The 14339-nt window shown below is 35.4% G+C and overlaps 1 protein-coding gene and 1 long non-coding RNA gene across 4 annotated transcripts in view; one reads left to right on the top strand and one right to left on the bottom strand.

Moving 5' to 3' along the window:
• frmpd3 (FERM and PDZ domain containing 3) overlaps nt 1–14339 on the top strand; it is a 102681-nt gene that overhangs the window by 16880 nt on the left and 71462 nt on the right. The window lies entirely within an intron of this gene.
• LOC114138872 (uncharacterized) lies at nt 492–1520 on the bottom strand. Its single transcript, XR_003594335.1, has 2 exons — nt 1189–1520; nt 492–870 (listed from the first exon to the last, which is right to left on the bottom strand). It is a non-coding gene; the product is annotated as an uncharacterized LOC114138872 (long non-coding RNA).

Below are 14339 nucleotides of genomic sequence, written 5' to 3' on the forward strand. Positions count from 1 at the left end.
AGGGATGGCTAATTTAAGTTTTTAATGCATTCAAACTCTGAGGAAAATAGAGAATTGGCTTCACTGAATCCATGTGGGCCCCCAACCCTCCCACACCTACATTTCCACATCCCAGAGGAAAGGATGCGGCCCTGTGCAAAACTATAATGTAATTGGACATACTAAATGTTACATTATGCAGAATGTGTCCTCTTGTAAATAGCACTCCGCTGTGCTTGAACGATTGATTTGAACCAAAACATCCGTCTTGACTTCAATTCCCCTGCCACTTGTCTACTGATATTTCTCAAATGTTTTTCCATCTATTCATATTATGAAACTGTGATTTGACAACATTTTAAGATTTTTGTGTATTTATCAATGAAATACATGTAACCAACTTGTGTAACTTACGAATAGATAAGTTGAGAAACTTAGATTTCAATGTTGAAGTTACAGTTAGTCTATCTTTCTAAGTTCAAAAAGGAGGATAATAAGCACAAACAACCATATTATCAAGAATGAACAGATTATTTAATACAACTTGAAACAGAATATTACGGTACAGTTTTTTTTGTTCCAACATAAAGTGTCCACCTTTTTTATCAGGCAGTGTATTTTCTTTTGGTTCAGATTCCTTATAGTTCAGTTCGTCCTTTGGAAGTTTTGTTTTCTTAGTTCAGTAATTTAAGTCAGTCAGTCAAGTCTTTGTTAAATGGCCATGTGTTTCTTTGGATCCAAAATCTTATCTTATCCAGTGCAAAGTAGGCAGCGGATCCAGCAGTCCCAGGTCTTGGGTTGAAACCTGGAGCTCAGCAATCCAATCCAGGCCTGCGATGCTATGCAGCTGGACAGTCTTCAAAGTTGAATGGGGTTCTAAAAAAAACCAACCTGCATATATATAGAACTTAATTAACTATTAAGTTTCAAAAGTATGCAGGAAGCAATAAATTCCATTTATCACAAAAATAATATTCAACTAATGGCAAGCTTGCAAAACAAACGTATCGCACTGTATCCGACCTCTTAGTTTGTACATAACAAAAAATGCAATACAGTGAAAATCATCATTTTAATCTCACACGTTTCTCCGATTGGTTTTATTTACGTTTCTCTGTTCTTCCTTGTCGGAATATATGAGCAGTAATGCCTATGACGCCAGTTAGCATTAGCTTAATTTCGGTTGCAAAAACACGTTACAACACTCACCAGAGAAAATCACAGTAAAAATGTGTTTTACTGCCAGGGATCAGGTCACGGATCTTCTTTTCTCTTAACCGTTACCGGAATTAATCAAGAATTTATCTTATAGCATGCGGTAATTCGCACAACGTGCTACAGCCAGCTACGGTTTCTTCTTCTTCTAATAGTTTCCTGCTGTCTAAACCAGAGTGTAACTCACAAGCCACCTGCTGGCGGTTTCTGGTATGACAAGAAAACTCAAAATGAAAATATAACTAAATTGCTGGGAACATTAAATAACAAAACAAAATCCTACAGAAATAAAATACCACTAACAGTACCACACATATACATGTGGGTTACATACACATTTATTATCCCATCTATTACTGTAAATCAGTTTTGTCTTGATGTACTAATGGAAAAGGGATTAATTTCTGTTTCCAAGAAGAAAAATGGATACAAAGTATGGATGAAGGTTGACAAAAAAGAAAATAGAACAACCTCAATGTTTTGAGCAATGCCTCACTTTTGCAATATTACCTGGCTAGAATAAAATGATAGATTCCCAGTGACTGAGGTTTTATTTAGCATACACTAAGTATTCAGTCTGGTAAATATGTTAACTGTAATTATTACACCATTTATTGTTTGACTTTTTCAATATATATTACATATATACAGTACATACACACATACATATATGCATATGGATGGATCTTTTGATGAATGGGTTAAAGAATAAAATCAGGAAATTAAATATTTTCCATTTTTTATTTTTCTTCCAGATTTTTTCAGAACTGGAAAACACTTTAGTCTAACGCTAGACTTTCTCCAGTCTGTGCCAGAACGCTGTTTATTGTCCAGTTATTAAAATATATATTCAGGTGTTTAATTCAGTTTCCACCTCAAACACCTATGTATAAAAGCAATGCCTAACAAATATAAGCAAATAAACATAGTCTCCTCCAAAACAAATTAGACGTATACAGTCTTTACAGCCAGGGTTTTGGTCTTGGGTATTAATGTAAGCATTGGTGCTGGTTTTGCTTATTTAAACATAAATCCTTCCCCAATGCTCTTTCAGCAGAAATAATAATCAACCAAATCCACTGCCCTCATTAGGCGGAGAAATGCATTCTGAAGTTAATTTTAGGCAATGTAAGACTTAATCAGAGTGAATTAGTCGAATGAAGAGAGAATCTGGTTCCAGTCTTATTAGTATGAAATCAACCTTTTGTATCTGACAAAGATTCCTTGCAGCAAAGAGAAATAATCACAACCATGAAGTTTATAAAAAAAAAGTCTAAGATAGGGGAATAAAGTGTCATCTGATTAACAGAGAATGATAAATACTACTTCATAGTTTTTTCTGCTTTAACACAAGAGATTTAATTGTGTCAAAGCTGTTTGAGTCTTTAAACTGTACTTTGTCATTAACAGAAGAATTTAATTTATGATTACAGGTCTCGCAATTTTTTCAGCTTAAACAAAATTCACAATGATCCACATTACATATGCTTCACTATTTATTCCTGGACATTATTACCTTCAGTATTGAAACTCACAATGAAAATAATAAAGGGTGTTTATCTCGTCAAAGAGAAAAGGCAACAAATCCATTTGTTAAAATACATCTCCAGAGATGAAAGAGAACCCAAAGTTTCTGACTAGAACAGCTCCCACAATGAGAGAACGGTTCACTTTAACGACTGATTTACAAAGAAGTTAGGGGAATTGTGCACATTGTAATACTCTTTTACGTATTTACATTCATATTATTAGAGCTTTTATGGTATTTGCACAAATTTGACTTTTTTTCATATTTTGTTCAACCTCAAACTTCAGTGCAGCTTTTAAGATTTGTTTTTGTTTTGTACCGAAAATCTAAAAGGTGTGGGTCACATTTGTTTTTGGCCTCCTTTACTGTGATACTACTAAATGTAATATAAGATTTGTGTGAAAAGAAACGTGTGTAGATTGTGTTTGGCTTCAAATATATTTTGTATAATTTATAATTCTAGACAATCCACATGTTTTACCAGTTTTGATGCTAAACACAGTGATTTTTTTTTATTCTGCAAAATATTGCTAATAGAGGACAAATGACCCTTCAATAGTTATTTCTTCATACCTCAGCATAGTAGCTTAAATATGGAAATATTAGATAGAATAGAATTCAACTTTATTGTCATTGCACTGTCACAAGTACAAGCAACGAGATGCAGTTTGCATCCATCCAGAAGTGCTCTACAAGATATAAATATTTATTTACAGATGTACAAGACTATGTATGTATGGACTATAAGGGGTAATAGCAAAGAGATATACGTAGATATTATGTATAAATATAAATATAAATATGGGAGCTATATGCACATATTATACAGAATATACAAGAATGTTAGGAAATGGATTATATATGTATATAATATAATACAAGATAAATAATGGCAGATAAAATTTACAGATTGTATGTGTGTGTGTGAAGAAAACAGTCCGTGATGTGTGTGTGTGTGAGGATAGTCCATGTGTTATTGTTGTATGAGAGGATAGGGGAGTACAGTCCTTATAGTTTATGTTTTATGTCAGGAGGCGTTCAAAAGCGTGACAGCTGTGGGAAAGAAGCTGTTCCGGTGCCTGGTGGTTCTGGTCCGTAGGAGTGTGTGTGCTGGGTGAGTGAAGTCCTTTGTGATTTTCTCAGCCCTTTTCAAACACCGCTTCCTGTAGATGTCCTTGATGGCAGGGAGCGGTGCAAAGTATATAGAGTTTTTTTTCTATTCAGAATCTGTTTATATAATACTGCTAGGTGTCTTGATACTTTGGTTTATATGTGACTTCCAACTAATTTGTTCATCTATCAGGTCTTGAGTTAAACTTGAAATATCAGGAGAGACATCGCTGACGTTACAGTTTGTGATCCAACGTTCACGACCAATCTGATTCTTTACCTTTAACAATGGGACTCGAGTCAGTTCGTGAGAGCTGTTCTCACTGTTCTGCAACTGCTAGTATTATTTTTATTCAATTTAAAATTATATTTACATATTTGGCAAATACATACAAGGGTGGACGTATGGGTATACAGAATGCCAGGCCATTTGCTGTTTGTTTTATTTTATTCATATGTCAGGGCAGCAGACTGTGTGTGACCTGGCTGTGACACACACACAAATTTCATGCGGCGGGAGAAATGGTCTGGACATTATATATGATCAGACGGTTAATGGTGTGTTCCTTTCTGGGAGTTTTTTGTTCCTTGCCTGTTGCTCCTTATTGATTATGCTTGAGTGAGTGTTGTTTACTATTAATGCTTTAATTATTACATTTAATGGTGCAGAAGAGGATTTTTATTTCTGCAAAAGTTTCTCATGTCCATTTTTTTCCCTACTATTTGTTACATTTTCCTTTTATTTTGCTTCTCTATCACATTCATTATCTTCCACTTTTCCAGGATCAGGTCATGGTGGCAGCTGCAGGATTCATATGTTAAACACTGGGGTATTTGATCTTTTATATTTTTAAAATTTGTATATTTTATGAATAATATTAACTTTACTTAATGCAGATCATGAAACTTTTTCTGTGAATTACAGATAGAAAAACTAGTTTTTCTAAATGTTTATAGAACTATATTTAGTTTCAAAACTTTATATTTTGAACTGCATTCGATTCTGTTCCCTTCAAAGAGTCAGACATCCTATCATTAGTTGCTGTTACAAATGCACTTATTATAAAGTGAGTATTGGCTAAACCAGCTGTTATTTTTAGGTTTGTTGTTGGCAGCTACTGAAAGTATCTATTAAAGTAACTTATAATGTAACTTAATTACTTTTGAAATCAAGCAGTCAGCAAATAACTGTTACTTTTTAAAGGATTAATCAGTAATCATTACTTTTTCAAGGTAACAGTGGCTGGCTGTAACATGACAAAGTGTGAACATGTCTAAGGGATCTGAACTTTTATAATTGTAGCAATAATGAACAACCCTGTGGTGTTTACATGTTTCAGCCTGTTTGTGATGTGAAACCAAGAAGTTGTGCAGCGTTGCTTCTGGTTCAACATATTTATCTCAGTGAGTTCAGAATGAGACTGTGATCATACTCTACATATTTAATGTCAGTGTGTTCTAACATTCAGTCTGAAGTCAAATGTATCCCAAACTCCAGATTTTAGTCGGTAAGTAAAAGACTTAAAGATCTTCCACCACTTTCCAGTGGTGAGCAGATTGTGGACCTACTGAGAAGTAAATAGACTTAAAAAATTCAAGCGCACACCCTGAGGTGGAGTCATGCAGAAAGCAGGATCATCTCTCACTAATATCTTCTCCCTCTTGACATTAGCTGGTTGTCACCACCTGGCAGGGTGTCTTTATGTTGATTTATAAAAAACAGAACGACCATTGATCTTGTTCCAGGATTTTACAGGCTATGTCTGATCTCAACTGAGGGCCACTGCTGAGATGGAACGCTCCTCTGGTTAATTAATGGTCTGCAGGTGAAATAGGAGGCACCGTCTTCATCAGCCAGTGCAGTCCATTCTCTGGAGAGGAATCATTCTGTAATGAAGGGCACTTAGACCACCTGCTAGGAGACTACAGCCATGATTAAAAGTCACTAAGAGTTCTCTCAAACTCAATCAGATTCATCAAAGATGATCAACTGAGACATGGTGTGGCAGCATCGCCAACGTTTGCTTCTTTATTTAAATTGTTTAATCATAGATGAAACCTTGAGGACATGTTTGTTTATAATTACAGGACTGGTGGTGAACCACCATTTTTTAGGAGTGTCCTGTCTCATTCAGCAAGTCCAAGTTAAAGAGTCTGGAGTCAAACAAATCCCTTTGGTAATACCCTATTAGTCCTGCAAGGAATACACTAAATCCTGTCTATGTCAAGTCATATTTCAGAGTGAATTGCTCCAAGCAAATATGCTGACAATACTCAGAACAGCAAATATGGAAGATGAATAATGCACACACTAATGAAAGGGGAAAGCTAGAATAAGAACTTATTCGTGGAAAAGCCTATTGGGATGTCTGTGTATGGAGCTTTAATCTGAATGAGTAAACTGTAATCAGTTTTCAGAGTTTGCTGCAACACTGCATCTAATTTGGGCCGAATCACTTCAAACCTGTCGCATCTGCAATCACAGCAGCTGATCTGCAGTGTTTTGTCTTTGTCTCCATGAAATGCAGCAGTATTATTTCTGCCTTCTATAAGTGCTACATAGCCAGTCAATAAGACATACAAAAAATACATATTAAAATATCTCTCCATTCATAACACATTCTTTCGTTGTTATGAAGGGAAATACTTCCTTGTATGATAATGATACATTTCTGCACTCTGTAGTAGTGTTGCATAGCAGATGGTATGGAGACAGTAAAGCCTCTCAATGTGTGAAGTATCACTTTTATGACAGTTAACTGCTTTAGTCAGCAGTATTTTTGTATGGTTTTCCCCCTGGAGATAAAAGGATTCTCAGTTTTTCTATCTGACTTTTTCCAGCATTACTATAAAGATTTTCAAGCTGAAAACATTATTCTGGAAACAAGGTAGATCAGATTTTGATGATCTATGGCTGTGCTGTCATCTAAAAGTTATGCTCTAGGTTTCTTTTTGTATGTTTTTTGTTGATGCATTTGAATGTTTTTTTGTTGTTTGTTTGTTTCCAGATGAAATGATCAAACAACTTCAGTGAACTTCAAAAGTTACTTTGTCAGAAGTATACATGAAGACAAAATTGTATCCGCTAATGTATGGGCATGTCATTGACAAAACAACATCTTAACCATATGCTTTTTTAATCATTAGCAAGCTTTTAGGATCAATCTATCTGGATATTTTAATTTTTTTTAGCAGAAATGGAAGAGTTCATTTTTATGGGTTGGTTTATTAGCGATCTCTCTCAAAATCAATGCTAGTGTTTATGGTGCATCTAATATTTGAGTCTGTGTGTATAATTTTGACCTTGACTGGATTATAGAAAATATATTTAAACCTATGAAATCAGTTTTACTTTTGAAATTTTCTAAAGTTGCTTTGTTGTTTAATGATCTCACATTGAAAAAAAGTGGAGTATAAACTTATTGTGAATTTTAAAATTAGACAAAGGCAACCAGATTGAATACAAAAAGCAGATTTCAAATGATGATTTCATTTATCAGGGGAAAAAAACTAGCCCCAAGTAAAAAAAAAACCCAAAAAAACATAATGCTTTAATCTAGAGAAACTCACAGCCAGAAGACAATGACAGATGCATAATATAAACAGGTGCCAAGCACTTTCAAATGAACCAATCTGATTCAGCTAAACTGAATGCTCATCAGAAGCTACAATCCATAACAAAATAAAATCTGGATCTGTAGGTAAATGTTTAATGTTGCCATGATGTGCTGAATTTGAGCCTGCTTGCTTTTTTTTTTAAGTTGCACGTTTGCAGACCATTCAAGCTGAAGTTGAACACGGAGGAAACACGGAATTAGAAAATTTGCATTTGTGAGGGCAGCTACTACAGTGATCCAAATATAGTTGAGCTGAGTGTCCATCTGGTCTACTGGCATTTGCATTTTTATTTTTTTTAGATTGGTTCAATTTTCACAATGTGTCTGAACAGCAATGATGAGAAACAAATTGACAAAAACTTAAACTTAATTCATTAGGAAGATCATAATGAATTTAAGGTTTAAACATCTTGCTGGATCTTGGTCATTCCAGTCTGCAGTCTGACTAGTTTTCTGTCAATCTGTTTTTAAACAATAGTGTAACTTTAATAGCATGCACTGATAAAACAAATGTTAATCACCAAAGTGGTGCAATTATTGTCTTATATTTTAGTGTAGTAGGTTTCAGTCAATATTTATTTTTAGAAATTACATGAGTCTGTAAGGTAAAATAAAACCTAACAAGTGAAATTTATAAATTTTTAAAAATTTATTTAATTATGTTTGTTAAATTCTAACTATATATTAAGGCCATTTTATCTGGGATTTTTGTTTTCCATGTTAATATTAGCAAAACCAGAACTGGTTTCTTGTTAAAGCATGCAACCTTAATGAAAACATAATAACGTTTGCATTCTGACAGATTGGTATTCAGAACATTACTAAGATAATTATGTTGGTGATTGTCAATTATTAACTCAGCATTAAGAAGCACAACTTGGTTTCAATTTTGCAATATTGTTTAACTAGCTAGAGCTGGATACAAATTTTATTATTCTTTCTGTACTGAATCTTTCTAAACCCTTATGATAATATAAAAACTTCAATAATGCAATCCATCCAAACAACTGGCACATGATGAAGGGAAGACATGACTGTTCATGGAACAAAACAACTTGTTGAAATGTTCAGATAAGAAATATTCTTTACACAAGGAAGCATCTTTTAATTTCTTTTTTTTTTAGAATTTCCCCATTTTTAAACATTGAATTTAAAAACTACTATGCTTGATTAAATTTTGAATAAGTTTTGTGACAAATATTTAGTTTGGTCCACACTCTCTTTTTACAGTGTGATGTGAAACAACACTGGTGTCTAAAGTGTGTGTTGGCAGCTGACGGCTTCATAAACCTATTTGCCAATTTGAGGCTGGAACCTGAACATGTGGCCAGTTCGCCTTTTGCCAAACGTCTCACTGGGCAAAGGTGCTTCTCCCAGCTAAAAGCTGTAATCCCTCTCCCTCATACCAAGTGTGGCCAATAACTGCGTGGCTCACAGACTCATCAGTCTGGCACACAATAAATCAGCTTGGTCTCCTGCAGAAGCCCAGGAGCCTTGCTGTATATCACATGCTGCACTTACATACATTCCTGCAGGCTTTCCCATCTGACAGAGATTTGCTGGCTTTGCAAATCTAAATAATGCAAGGTTATTTGTATAGCATATTTCAGCAACAAGGAAAACAAACAAAATGCAATAATGAACAATATTAGACAAACAAAAGAAAAACGACAAAGTAACAAACATCATTTCTCAAATGTTGCCATCAAGGAAAAACAAAAATCATCATTATAATAAAATAAAAAAATTATATATGCTCTATTTATTATTAACAAAAGGCAACAAATTAGTTTTTAACCTTAATCTAAAGCAGTGTTTCTTAATTATTTTCAATTTTACGATATTCCCCTTCTGGGGAACATAATTCTTTTTATGTCCTCACTGAATTGAAATATTGAAAACATGATAATGTTCAATTGTTTATCCGAATAAACTACTGGCAAAAGCATCACCTAGTTATCAGAGCTGATGAATAAAATGAGACAACTTCAATTTTAAGCTCCTAGAGCTCATTTTAAGTTTTAAGTCTCAACACAGTGTTCAAATTCAGGTCATTAACTCAGTAATATTTAATTAAGGCTGCTCAGTGTGTGAGATTCTGGAAGGAAAAAAAGTGCAAATAATTCACTGAGATGTGATTTTCACACTTAACTGTAAAACCTTTTGAAACTGCAAACATTGGTTATATTCCTTTTCAAAAAGGTATATACTTTTCACCATTTTGGTACAGAACTTTGTGTAAAAATTGGCCCTACTTTAGCTTGCTAGAAGAGATGAAAAGGGCACAACATTTTACATCGACAGTAAACTGGAAGGTGATATAGACTTTGTTGTGTTTATTGGTCTTTTGTCAACTTTAAACCTAGCAATCCTCCACTGTTTTCTTTTTTTTTTTTTTTTTGACTGTCATAAACTCTTCCAGTAGGGCTGGGCTTATTGATCTAAATATCAATACTATCGACAAGGTGAGTACTGGTATTGGATCAATGCTAACATGATGAGGTCAATACTTTTGTTTTCAGTTTCTCTCCCATATGTCAAGTAAATTACTAAAATTTGCTCAGAGTTCATGCCATCACCTATAGGAATTAAAATGTCAAATATCAAGAGCTTATATGTTTCAATTTGAGAGCTGGATTCCATACCTTTGCAGTGCTTCCAAATATTAATATGGCTTTTGAAGAAAAGATAGTGTTCTTATTCAGGTTACATTCAGATTTCAGTTGCTGACTTATTTCATAAACAATCGGTATAGTAGTAGGTAAAAGGGGAATTGTTTTATTTGTTTTCTGCTATATTGTTTAATATTCTAGTTGGTTAATTAAAAAAAAAAAAAAAACTTTTTGGTATTGGTATGAAAATTGGCATCGGTGATAATTGCCCTGTGTTTATTTGGTAATGTACTGATACCAAAATTCCCAGTGCTGCACACCAGTGTGCTACTTTTCCAACTGGATTAAACATAATGCATGTAAATTATTTTGAGCACTGCTGCCACCTAGTGACTGGAGGCTTTATTTTTCAAGCATTAATAAGACGTGCACTAAAAAGTCTTCCTGTCTCTCCTGCCTCTAGTGCCCTAATGCTTTCAAAGAAAGCATTTGGGTATATTTTTCTTTATTCCATAGCTCTTATAAAGGAAAATACTAAAACATTTTGATAATTTATGATTCAGGAGAAGACTAAAAGGATAGCATCCACCCAGAGGGGAACTCTGAATTTCTGAGAACGTCACATGATTTCTTTGAAGCGGCTCCTCAGGTTGCAGATTGTCTCAGGATCAAGGAGAAACTGACACGCGGTCCCTGTGTTCCTGCTTCAGCTGGTTTCTGATCCGTATTTGTTATCTGCTTGTGCGAGTGCCTGTGTGAGTACAAGCGCTAAGTAGATTTTTCACTGAGCCAAAAGCTGGAGTCTCTTATGACATAAAACTTGTGACTTCAACAGATGTTTCTTTTCAGATAGCAATCAAAGCATCGAATGTGGCTGTGAGGACAAAGCTGCCTCCTGCGATTATGCTCCCAGTCCCGCTTGAACCTGGGGAATACTTGCTGCACAGTTACAGTCAGGGCCCAGCTGATTGGGAGTCATGCACAGCTAAATGATTAATGAATTTGTGACGGTTTCTATTTTTACAGCCTCTGTGAAAGCTGTTTGAACCCGGGAATCTTCGAGGATTCACCATCTACTCAAACAGTTTTTGCTGCAAAGTTTGAAGTCGGCTAAGATGGGGAAGAGGGGAGATATCGCAGCTGCTTGAGCGAAGGCTGGTTTTGAAAAGGAAGAAACTTCAAATCTGCATTTAATCTCCACTGTTTTACCTAAATCGTCTCAAACTGCTTGGGAAGGAGGACTTGAGCACGCCACAGCAGCAAAGATGTGACTTCATCAGATACAAGGCCGAAATGCGGCAGAAGTAACACAGGATAAAAAAAAAAGAGAAGCATTCACACACCCACGCACAAACACTCTGTGTTCAACACCCATCACTCTTTGACTGGCAGCTTCAGGGCCTCTTTGAGTGAGGGCTCTTTTTCTGATAACTTGAGGGGGGGAAAGGTGAGAGTGTAAAAAAAAAAAAACATCGCTGCCATCAGCTGACAGGTCCATGGCATTGTGATGCATGAAGGAGGCAGCTCTAATGTGACTAACTGCCTCGGGTTTGGGCTCTCACAGGAGGCTGCAAGGCTAAGCTGTGATATAAATGCAGTGAGAACACAAAATCTCATTGTGCAGAGAAAATCTATTTATCTGAAAGTACCGAATGCCCCCAAAACGAAGCCATTCTTCCCCTTACAAATACTGTGATTATCCCTTCAAACAGTGATTGATGATGTATGGTAATATGAGGCTACTATTTCAACTGTTAGGCTAATATTCCAGCTCAAACCAAAAACTAAACATTAAAATTAGCTGGAAAAGATCTGCCATCAGATAACAGTCCATTGATAAATAATCCTTATGCATCATAGAGTAGTGATGCATTTTTAAATGGTACAACATTCCTGTTGGAATCTATCACACAATACTAGCTAATCCCATGGAAACCAGTTACAAATTGCTCCTTATGCACTGTTGCATCAATATTAATGAGGTAATATATTACAGAACGTCAGTCACTTTGGCTGCAAAAGGAGTACTTTTACATTTTAACTAAATATAGCTTAGAATTATATTCGCTTCTGTACTTTTACCAGAATATGATGCAACATGCATGAATTTTACATGGCTAAAGGACCTAAAAGTAAAAGTACTGATAGACTCTGGACATTGTTTCACATTATAACCACAACTTTCAGTGTATTTTATTAGGATGTTATGTGACAGACTAACACAAAGTAGTACATAATTGTAAAAGTGGATGGAAAATTGCTCAAATTTAGTCAGATTGGATGGAGAACATCAGTTTTCAAGTCATGTTAGAGATCCTAAGTTTGGGTCGAGCCAGGAGAGGAACAAAAACGATTAAACTGCACACAGAAGACAAGAGAATGATGAAAATTTCTAAATACCAGAATGCCCATGCACATCTCCCAGCAAAGAGGAGTCACAGTGGAAATGCATGCGACGTTGTAGCACAACAAAACTCGGGATTGCAGCAGTGTTGCTGTTTTTGTTTTTTTTTCTTATCTGTGGCCGCCGCAGCCTGGACACGTGTGTCCTCACTGAGTAAAAGAATGCCTATTCGAAGAAACCTTGGATCCAAAATTAAATAAGGGTCTGTTGTTTGCATATTCAGTTACAGAAATCCCGTTTGAAAATAAGCTTGAAGATGGATTATCTAATTATGAGTCTATATCTGGTTTAAGGTATCATCTTGATAATCCATCAATTGTTCAAATGGTTGTTGATTTCTAGTTCTGGTATTTAAAAAAAACATTACTTTATTAAAAACATTTTATTTTCCCTTCATCTTTTCATTAAGTACTGCTTATTTGAACACATAGCAACAGCTGTTCATTACCTATCAGAGTTAAATCAATCAATCCCAGTTCCTCAAAAGAAAACTTTGTTTCTTAATCATACATATTTGCAGTAATCTGTAATATCACAGCATCATTTTATTGGTTATTATTCTTATTTTCTTCTAAGTAGTTTATTAATTTTTTATTATTCTTTTCATTTTTATTTCAGGATTTATGACAAGCCCAGGTAAGAATTTCAACTTGAAGCTGAAGCATTTTAGAAAATCCTTACATATTGGCAAGAAGCCGTCTGTGTTCATTCAGTGCAAGGCTTGCTGTTTGAGAATGCCAGGTCACAAATTCAGTCCTTCCTCTATTGTTCAAGTGTTTTATTATAGGATTTCACTAACCACTAAGAATAAGCCAATATAGATTTATGGTGACCCTTCCTCTGAGCTAACAAGTGGATTTAAACTGTTTTAGCAAAATGCTCCACATGGTGCAATAGATCTCTTCACTTTAAGGGTTCAGGTTTCCACTTAAATTATCACCTCTCTGAATTTTTTCTTTATAGCTCAATATTTTTTGTCAGTAGTCGTACATTTTAAAAGCCAAACAATCTGCAGTCACATCTGGGACTGTGCTGAGGAAAAGGGCAACTTTGACGTATTGACGCAGCGTTAGGGGATGACCTGCTCGACTGATCAATGTTCACCTCAACCTTCAGCGTTCGCTGGGATGCAGAATCTTATGCTGCATTCAGCTGCCTGATATATCAACAAAGAGAAGTGTGAAAGTCGTTCCTGTGTCTGTTTGTTAAAATTAGTGCCGAGCCTCAGTGATTCAGTGCAACTGCCTTTGATGATCTCTGTTTTTATGGGAATGTGTAAAAGCGTGACGTGACGGGACACGTGACGGGAATGCTGAGGAGGCAGGAGGGATGTGGTGGTGCACAGCTTTGCAACAACAGCACTTCATTTCCTAATCACAGCCCTTATGAGCTCCTCTCAGTTGTTCGCAGGAAATTTATGGTTTCTGCAGAGCGCAACCTGAGCTGCTTTGCATATTCTCCATCAGCTCCGGGGAAAACAGGAACGATCACTGGTTTGCTCAACTACGCAGGTAAAATCAGAAGAGGCAGTGTTTTTTGAAATGTCCACATCTGAGCTAAGAGAAAACTACAAAGCATGAACTCAGGCAAACTAATATCACAGATTAATAAATATCATGTTTCCTCACATTACTGCAGGAGAAAAAAAAATATTCTGAATGCATTTTGTACAGCATAAACACATAAGGAATGTGTTTACCTTAAGTGAACTTTCTTTTAGCTTTTCAACAAAACATTATGTGCAGCAATGGTGTATTTTATCAGTTAATGAGGTGAAAATGGGGAATTTAACAGCCAGTCAATAACAAACAACTTGAGCTAATCTTCCAATTAAACCAATGTAATGTTACCTACGTGTCTAAACCTAGTTGTCC

The sequence above is a fragment of the Xiphophorus couchianus genome, chromosome 23 (genome assembly GCF_001444195.1).
Source record: "Xiphophorus couchianus chromosome 23, X_couchianus-1.0, whole genome shotgun sequence".
Classification (NCBI taxonomy): Eukaryota; Metazoa; Chordata; class Actinopteri; order Cyprinodontiformes; family Poeciliidae; genus Xiphophorus; species Xiphophorus couchianus.